This window comes from Schistocerca cancellata, chromosome 2 (assembly GCF_023864275.1).
Source record: "Schistocerca cancellata isolate TAMUIC-IGC-003103 chromosome 2, iqSchCanc2.1, whole genome shotgun sequence".
Taxonomy (NCBI): Eukaryota; Metazoa; Arthropoda; class Insecta; order Orthoptera; family Acrididae; genus Schistocerca; species Schistocerca cancellata.
The window spans coordinates 1,074,203,997-1,074,213,208 of NC_064627.1; positions in this window are offsets into that span (position 1 = coordinate 1,074,203,997).

Here is a 9,212-nt window from a genome sequence, read left to right on the forward strand (position 1 = left end):
TGTAGAAAAGTAGTTTAACAGTTGTAGATTTTTGTACAATAAATATTTTTTCTGTATCTGTACACGTTTGTTTTACATAAGCAAACGGAACTTACTTTGTGGACATACCTCTTATGTATCGTCGTAATTTCGTACAGTTACGTTACTTGGGAGTGGCACGCCATTCAGACGTTACCTTCTGCCTTAAGTTTTGCACAGCAGTGTATTACGTGGACGGAGTCTTCATTGTCTGAGGAACAACCAGAATGGTCTCCCAGGAGGCACGCGACTCAAGTGAGAATCCTATCATGCGAACACGCAGCAGACAGAAAACACTATTATTTTAATAAAATCTGACTTGCTTATTCCTTGTCACGTTAAGCAGATCATCCAGTTATGTATGAATAGTAGTAAAGGAGCTGGCTACTAGGCTGATTGCAGCTACTTCTGCTCTAACTGCTACATGCTTATGCTTACATTGAAATAAACGACGGGAATTAATCTTAAACGGGGTCTCATCACAGCAAGAGGAGGTCTCACCCAAGGTGCCATAGTGAGACATACTCCAGCATCTACCTGTATTCACTTTGCTGCATTCTCACTTTACTTTGTTATCCGTTGTCAGATTGCAATGCCATATTAGCTGGCTTGGGAAAGCAGTAAGCAGTGCGACCCATATCATTAGTCAGCGATCATGAAAACCTACAGAATACGATGATACACTGCCTTATGAGAGACTTTACTACATTCGCAAACAGGTTGCGAACAGAAAAGCAAGTACACATTCAAACAAAGCAAAAAAAAGGCCCTTGAACACTATGGGACTTAACTTCTGAGGTCATCAGTCCCCTAGAACTTAGAACTACTTAAACCTAACTAACCTAAGGACATCACACACATCCATGCCCGAGGCAGGATTCGAACCTGCAACCGTAGCGGTCGGGCGGTTCCAGATGTAGCGCCTAGAACCGCTCCGCTACCCCGGCCGGCCAAACAGAGCAGAAATATACACTACTGGAAATTGAAATAAGAACACCGTGAATTCATTGTCCCAGGAAGGGGAAACTTTATTGACACATTCCTGGGGTCAGATACATCACATGATCACACTGACAGAACCACAGGCACATAGACACAGGCAACAGAGCATGCACAATGTCGGCACTAGTACAGTGTATATCCACCTTTCGCAGCAATGCAGGCTGCTATTCTCCCATGGAGACGATCGTAGAGATGCTGGATGTAGTCCTGTGGAACGGCTTGCCATGCCATTTCCACCTGGCGCCTCAGTTGGACCAGCGTTCGTGCTGGACGTGCAGACCGCGTGAGACGACGCTTCATCCAGTCCCAAACATGCTCAATGGGGGACAGATCCGGAGATCTTGCTGGCCAGGGTAGTTGACTTACACCTTCTAGAGCACGTTGGGTGGCACGGGATACATGCGGACGTGCATTGTCCTGTTGGAACAGCAAGTTCCCTTGCCGGTCTAGGAATGGTAGAACGATGGGTTCGATGACGGTTTGGATGTACCGTGCACTATTCAGTGTCCCCTCGACGATCACCAGTGGTGTACGGCCAGTGTAGGAGATCGCTCCCCACACCATGATGCCGGGTGTTGGCCCTGTGTGCCTCGGTCGTATGCAGTCCTGATTGTGGCGCTCACCTGCACGGCGCCAAACACGCATACGACCATCATTGGCACCAAGGCAGAAGCGACTCTCATCGCTGAAGACGACACGTCTCCATTCGTCCCTCCATTCACGCCTGTCGCGACACCACTGGAGGCGGGCTGTACGATGTTGGGGCGTGAGCGGAAGACGGCCTAACGGTGTGCGGGACCGTAGCCCAGCTTCATCGAGACGGTTGCGAATGGTCCTCGCTGATACCCCAGGAGCAACAGTGTCCCTAATTTGCTGGGAAGTGGCGGTGCGGTCCCCTACGGCACTGCGTAGGATCCTACGGTCTTGGCGTGCATCCGTGCGTCGCTGCGGTCCGGTCCCAGGTCGACGGGCACGTGCACCTTTCGCCGACCACTGGCGACAACATCGATGTACTGTGGAGACCTCACGCCCCACGTGTTGAGCAATTCGGCGGTACGTCCACCAGGCCTCCCGCATGCCCACTATACGCCCTCGCTCAAAGTCCGTCAACTGCACATACGGTTCATGTCCACGCTGTCGCGGCATGCTACCAGTGTTAAAGACTGCGATGGAGCTCCGTATGCCACGGCAAACTGGCTGACACTGACGGCGGCGGTGCACAAATGCTGCGCAGCTAGCGCCATTCGACGGCCAACACCGCGGTTCCTGGTGTGTCCACTGTGCCGTTCATTGCTTGTACAGCCCTCTCGCAGTGTCCGGAGCAAGTATGGTGGGTCTGACACACCGGTGTCAATGTGTTCTTTTTTCCATTTCCAGGAGTGTATTTGCGAGGGATGCGCCGGAATTTCTCTCAAGAGTTACGTTGCCTCTTCGAAGAAAGAGACTTGCTTTGCCGCGGGGCAGAAATCAGCTAGAATGTTGCAAGGCTTTACTGGAAATCATGAACGAAATGGTTTTTATTAGTAGCCGAATGTTTGTTATTACAGCTGCAATCGATAATGGGCTCAAGGCGTAATTGCCTAGCAATGCTGAAGTAAAGGTTCAGTTTATTTCGGTAAGGCAAACAGCCTATGACGAACAAATAGGTTTTCTTTGACCTTCATAAATTCTTTGTTTTGCAATAAAGTTTAAAAGTGTTCACGAACGTAAAAGCCAGCTACCGTAAGTGGTAGAAATGGAAGCTAGTTCGTTTCTCTCTGTCACGAGTTGTACAAATGTAATTTTTCCTTCAGAAGAATAAAGAATGGGGCCTCTGCGAAAGTTTGGGAAGTTGCAAGGCCGGACGAGTTAGGGAATAGCTAGTTTTCCCACCGCTGAAGGGCCAGCGCACGGAACAAGTTGCCTCCCACACGCGATGCAACGGCCTTGCGTCACGTGGATGCACAAAGGTGGGACGGCAAATGCGGTCTCTGCGAACAAAATACGTGCGTCTGCTGATCATGCAGAATAACCTGCTTCTCCTGAAACTGTCACTCGGTGTCGACAGTGGTGAGTCTTCCCTCCAGCCGGTAGCAAACAGCCCATCACACAGAGAGGGCGGCTTTCTGAGACTGTTTGCTGATGATGCAGTTGTGTGCCGTCTGTGAGTAACTGTAGGGGGATTCAGGATGGCGTGTTCAGAATTTCTCTTTGATACCATGAACGACCGCTTGCTTTAAATACGGGTAAGTGTAAAATAATACAGATGCGTAGGAGAAACAATCATGTAACGGTCGAATACAGTATTAGCTGTGTGCTGCTTAACACAGACACGTCGATTAAATGTAATGGAATGATATGTAATGGTATAAATGCACAAGCCTAACTGCACACAAAAAGCGAACAGTCAATTTTGGTTTACTGGCAGAATTCTGGAAAAGTGTAGCGCACCTACGAAGTTGATCGCGTACAGAAAGCTTGTGCGATCCATTCTTGAGCACTGTTCAACCATAAATTGTCACTTATTATTACTATTGTTATTGTTATTTTTATTATTATTACTATTTGTACCACACGTCGCCACTGAGATTAATGGTGTACATCGACCATACATGGGACATAATGTTAGTTCAATAGGATCTAGACGAAAGAAGATACTAGAACGTGTTTCAGTAATTAGCCCAGCATTCACGTGAGGTTGTTTCATAAAAAAACAGAAACAAAAAATTAAAATTGAAATAATGGAGCATGCGCTCTAGACTCTTGCCCGTCTGAAAATTTGTACTGCTCTATCACTTTGCCATATCGATCAGTGATCGCCGGCCGAAGTGGCCGAGCGGTTCTAGGCGCTACAGCCAGGAACCGCGTGACCGCTACGATCGCAGATTCGAATCGTGCCTCGGGCATGGATGTGTGTGATGTCCTTAGGTTAGTTAGATTTAAGTAGTTCTAAGTTCTAGGGGACTGATGACCACAGCAGTTAAGTCCCATAGTGCTCAGAGCCATTTGAACCATTTGATCAGTGATCTGACGTTTAATGGTCCGTACTGTGTGTATAGCTTTTGGCAACATCGACATGACCCACTCTTGTCAGCTGGTCAAACTGATCATGAGTGACGGGAGCCTCATAAGTATAAGAAAACAGAGTGTGGAGACAACTTGATTCACTCACATGGCAGTTGATGACGAAGTAATAAGTGCATAAGAAAGGTCGCTTCGCATGTTCATGGGGCGGAGGTCTAAATGTTCAAATAAGGCAAAATAAACAAATGACGCTCATATGTCGTTTTCCATTCTTTTTGTTGAGTGTGATTACATGATAAACGTAGTTAAAAAAATTTCTAAAATAATTAGGTCTACAAGACTTAAGCTTTTCTGAGTGAGTATTCTGATCCACACAGCAAAACGCCTGGGGTAGACTATAAACCATACCAACTGGTTATATCAGTAAAATTAGGTGGTGGCAATCCATTTCGTTCTGGGATCTAATTATTTACCTCTCTGTCGGGTGCCGACACAATAACGTAATTACGCATTCGCCGCTGCTGGCAAGGGAAACTTCCCATTGCACCCCTTTCAGATTTAGTGATAAGTTGCCCCATTGGATAGCCGGTCAAAAACTGAACATAGATCAAACATGAAAACAGGAGGAAGGTGTACTGAACTGTGGAAAAAAGAAGCAAAATAGGAACAGTGAACGGTGCAATATCGAGCGACGTTAATGAACGTCGTGATCTGATTGTTTGGTAACGGAGTTAGACTGCGAAGGGAGAGACCTGGGTTCAAATCTCCCTGGTGCTTTTTTTTTTCTTTTACCCACGAAATTACGAACTATCGGTCCGATCATTGACATTTCTGCTCGCTATATTCAAATTTGTGTCGTGATGTAATGTCCCTGCGCTACAGCGACGTGTAACGAAGGCACTTCCAGACCTGCGTACGTCTTAATTGTTCCACACATATTCCACATGTTATGCCTCTTGCGTTCTGTTTTGGAAGTTCTGACTCTTGGATTCATTCGTTGTAACATAGTTCACACCCGTTTATTTGTTGTTTTCATTTATGTGAGAGGTCTATTCGGCAACTCGCCTGCTCTCACTATTCATCACAGAATATGAGTCGCAAGTAAATAAGATGAATAGCGACAGCAGGCGAGATGTATATTTCTCTCACAGAAATCAACACAACAAATAAACGGGCGTGAAATACGTTACAACGAAGGAATCGAAAGTCAAATCTCCCAAAATGGACCGTAAGCGGCATAACATGTGGTACTCGTGTAGAACAAAATGGTTCAAATGGCTCTGAGCACTATGGGACTTAACTGCTGTGGTCATCAGTCCCCTAGAATTTAGAACTACTTAAACCTAACTAACCTAAGGACATCACACATATCCATGCCCGAGGCAGGATTCGAACCTGCGACCGTAGCGGTCGCGCGGTTCCAGAATGTAGCGCCTAGAACCGCTCGGCCACTCCGGCCGGCCCGTGTAGAACAAATAAGAGGTACCTACATGAGGACGTCCCTTCGTTACAAGTCACTATTGCAAACGGACATTACAGCACGACATATACACAATATGAATACAGCGAACAGACACATCAATGACCGGAGGGATAGTTCATGGGGGGAAAAAATTGGGCACGACGGAGATTTGGACCCAGATCTCCCCCTTCGCAGTCTAACACCGTGACCACATGACCACTACACGACATCCGTTAATGCCGCTCGATGTTGTGCATATTAAATTTGGACCGTTAACTGTTTCTACTTTGCTTCTTTTTTCCATAGTTCAGTACTACTTCTCCCTGTTTCCATGCTTGAACTGCGTTCACTTTTTGACGGGCTATCCAATGGGGCAACTTACCACTAAATCTGATGGAGGTGCGACGGGGAGTTTCCCCTATGAGACACCTTGGTCCAGTCGTACCAGTTAGAAAATATACCTTATCTGTATCGAAGTGTTAGAAGATTTCTATTAAACCCAACGCATCGCCGTGGCACGTAGAAGGGGGTCTCCACCCGTTCGCCCTGACAGTTCGCCGTAGAAGGAAGCTATATTATCCTTTTGATGCACTGGAGATCATAGAAGAGTCATACAGGGAGATCTAGTTAACGGTTGTTTTAAATTCAGAAGTAGTTAAAGCAATTTACATCTTCTGCAGCTATATTGCAAGTTAGGCATACTGACAGCATGGCCGCCTGCCAGTTCTGTTTTGCCTAAGTCACATGAGCTGCGTTTTCCTAGAAATTGATAAGTGGTGGTCTCCTAGAACACGTTTTAATTGGTTAATAGCACTGCGCTCACACAGAATGTGAAGGATCGGCACTAAGATGACCGCTTAGTGCACATTAGCAATGGATCTTCACGTAATTTGTTCACAAACATGGAACTGAAAAACCCTACATCGGTTTACGTGACGACTACAGTCCGACTTTAGTGGCTAAGTAACTAATTCAGGCACTAGAATTTTGACATCAGAAAAATCCTCATTCGCTACTTTAGGGGAAAAGCAGATATAATTTCTAATAACAACAAAACAAACATTTAACACTTATGTTTGAGGACTCCTCTGAAAACTAAATGCATCCTGCCAAACTGATACCACTGTCTTGATACCACTGTCTTGGATCAGACGATTTGTATTGCAGCAAAAAAGGGGAATTCACTGAAGAGAAGGTAATTTTGGAGTTTATAAATATATATGGAGAAAGAACTACGTACAAAGTTTCAACTGACCGAATGATGCATCTACGTGATTATTCTGCTATTCATAATAAAGTGCCTCGCAGAGGGTTCAATGAACCACCTTCATGCTGTCTCTCTACCGTTCCACTCTCGAACGGCACGTGGGAAAAACGAGCACTTAAATTTTTCCGTGCGAGCCCTGATTTCTCTTATTTTATCGTGATGATCATTTCTCCCTATGTAGGTGGGTGCCAACAGAATGTTTTCGCAATCGGAGGAGAAAGCTGGTGATTGGAATTTCATGAGAAGATCCCGTCGCAACGAAAAACGCCTTTGTTTTAATAATTGCCACTCCACGTAGCATGTCTGTGACACTATCTCCCATATTTCGCGATAATACAAAACGAGCTGCCCTTCTTTGTACTTTTTCGATGTCATCCGTCAGTCCCACCTGATGCGGATCCCAGAGAGCGCAGAAGTACAGCAGAATAGGGCGGACAAGCGTACTGTAAGCAGTCTCTTTGGTAGACCTGTTGCATCTTCTAAGTGTTCTGCCAATGATCGCAGTCTTTGGTTTACTCTACCCACAATATTATCTATGTGATAGTTCCAATTTAGGTTATTTGTAATTGTAATCCCTAAGTATTTAGCTGAAGTTACAGCCCTCAGATTCGTGTGACTTATCGCGTAATCGAAATTTAGCTGATTTCTTTTAGTACTCATGTGAATAACTTCGCACTTTTCTTTATTCAGGGTCAATTGCCACTTTTCGCACCATACAGACATCTTATCTAAATCATTTTGCAAGTCGTTTGATAAATAGCGTTGTAATTAATACTGAGTAATTCGTAGAAATTACGCCAGTCACAGGATTTATATGTAAAAGTAACACAGTAGTTTGCTCAGTTATTGGAGTCTATGCTTCATTTCAGCCGGAAACCTGGGAAATCTGTCAATGCCACCTCTATTTCTCGTAGCACCTAATGACAGTGACGTGGCCTTAAGCCGCCCGTCACGCTGGTTACTAAGCTCACAACGACAGAGATAGTGGCGGCCCCGGTCTATAAGTATCTCTGGTCTAATAAGTTCTGAATACACGCACGCCCGCGTCGGCGGCAGTCTCGAGATGCCTGTGTAGGCGGGGTGACGCAGCGTCTGGGACGACAAATGACGGCGCCGCCGCCGCGGTGACGTCACGCGCTGGCGTCATACCCGGCCGCTGCGGGCTACCAAAAATGCACCGCCGTCTAAGTAGCAGGCGGCGCCACACGACTATGCCGTAGAGCAGCAACTGCTCGCTTAAAAATTATATTTTGATGAGGAATTCGCCGACAGGCGCTTGGAGTGAATTTCTAGTCGGGCCGTGAGATATGCGCGAGAGAAAGGGATCCCCGCTGTTCCTTCCTATCAGTCTACGTTCACCTGCTTCAAAAACGTTACATTTTTACAAGAATAGTTACGGATCTTATGTATATACGATAGGGGCGTATGGCAAAGTTTCCGTACACCGTATACCTAAGTACCCACAGCAGCAAAAATGTGCACTGCTTATGAGTCCGGCTCGACGGTAAAGAGAATACTCTTGATCTCAGACGCTCTACCGGCTCAGAACTCAGTCGTACAGGCCCAGAGAAAGCGAATGAGGACGTCAGTGTGTTGGAGACAGGAGACACGCTGCGTCAGTAAACAAGATATGGTGTTTATTCCAGGGTATTAATTTCATTGAGTGCTCTTTCGGTCGTCCACCCAGAGACTGGTTTGATGCAATTCTTCAGGCTTGTCACTTGCCAGATATCCTCTTCATTTCAGCATAAATATCGTATTCATGAAATAATTTTTACTGCTTCAGCCACTTTTTACTAATATTTATTAGGACAACGTGTTGGGGCAGCATGCTGTCATTATCAGATGCGTCACAGTAACATTGCATTAATCTGAAGTACGATCATTTGGAGTGTGCGCCAGAGTGGTTATATAACCGACATTTAACCATTTTTGCTGGAAATTTATTTCTCTGGTATACGGAGCACAGTCATAAACACATCATCATCAATTAACCCTTTCTCATGCATATACTACTAAGAGTTAATGCATGATACCCAAAGGCATTGTGCTAACAAATATTAGTGAAAAGTGGCTGAGGCAGTGAAAATTATTTTATAAATTTGTAATACAGTCGCAGACGTCAAAGACTCCCATGTGACATGGATAAATTTATAATTCCTGCATGCTATATAATCGACGTCTGCCTTCTGTACCCAAACTTGACTTCGATGCCATATTCAATGAGTTTGCTTTTCTCAGAGCAAAGACACAAGAAATAAAATTATAATAAAAACACAGTTCCTAGAAAGGGATATTTTCTCAGCTTATAGTTATAGACCTTTCTTTTATTTCATATTAAGTAATTTATGCACTATGACAATTTATGAGGTGCGAACAAAATCTGTTCTTTATTATAGGTAATTCCAAAATCGATATACAGTAACTGACGCAAAGAAGAAGACATGGATTCGGTTTTAT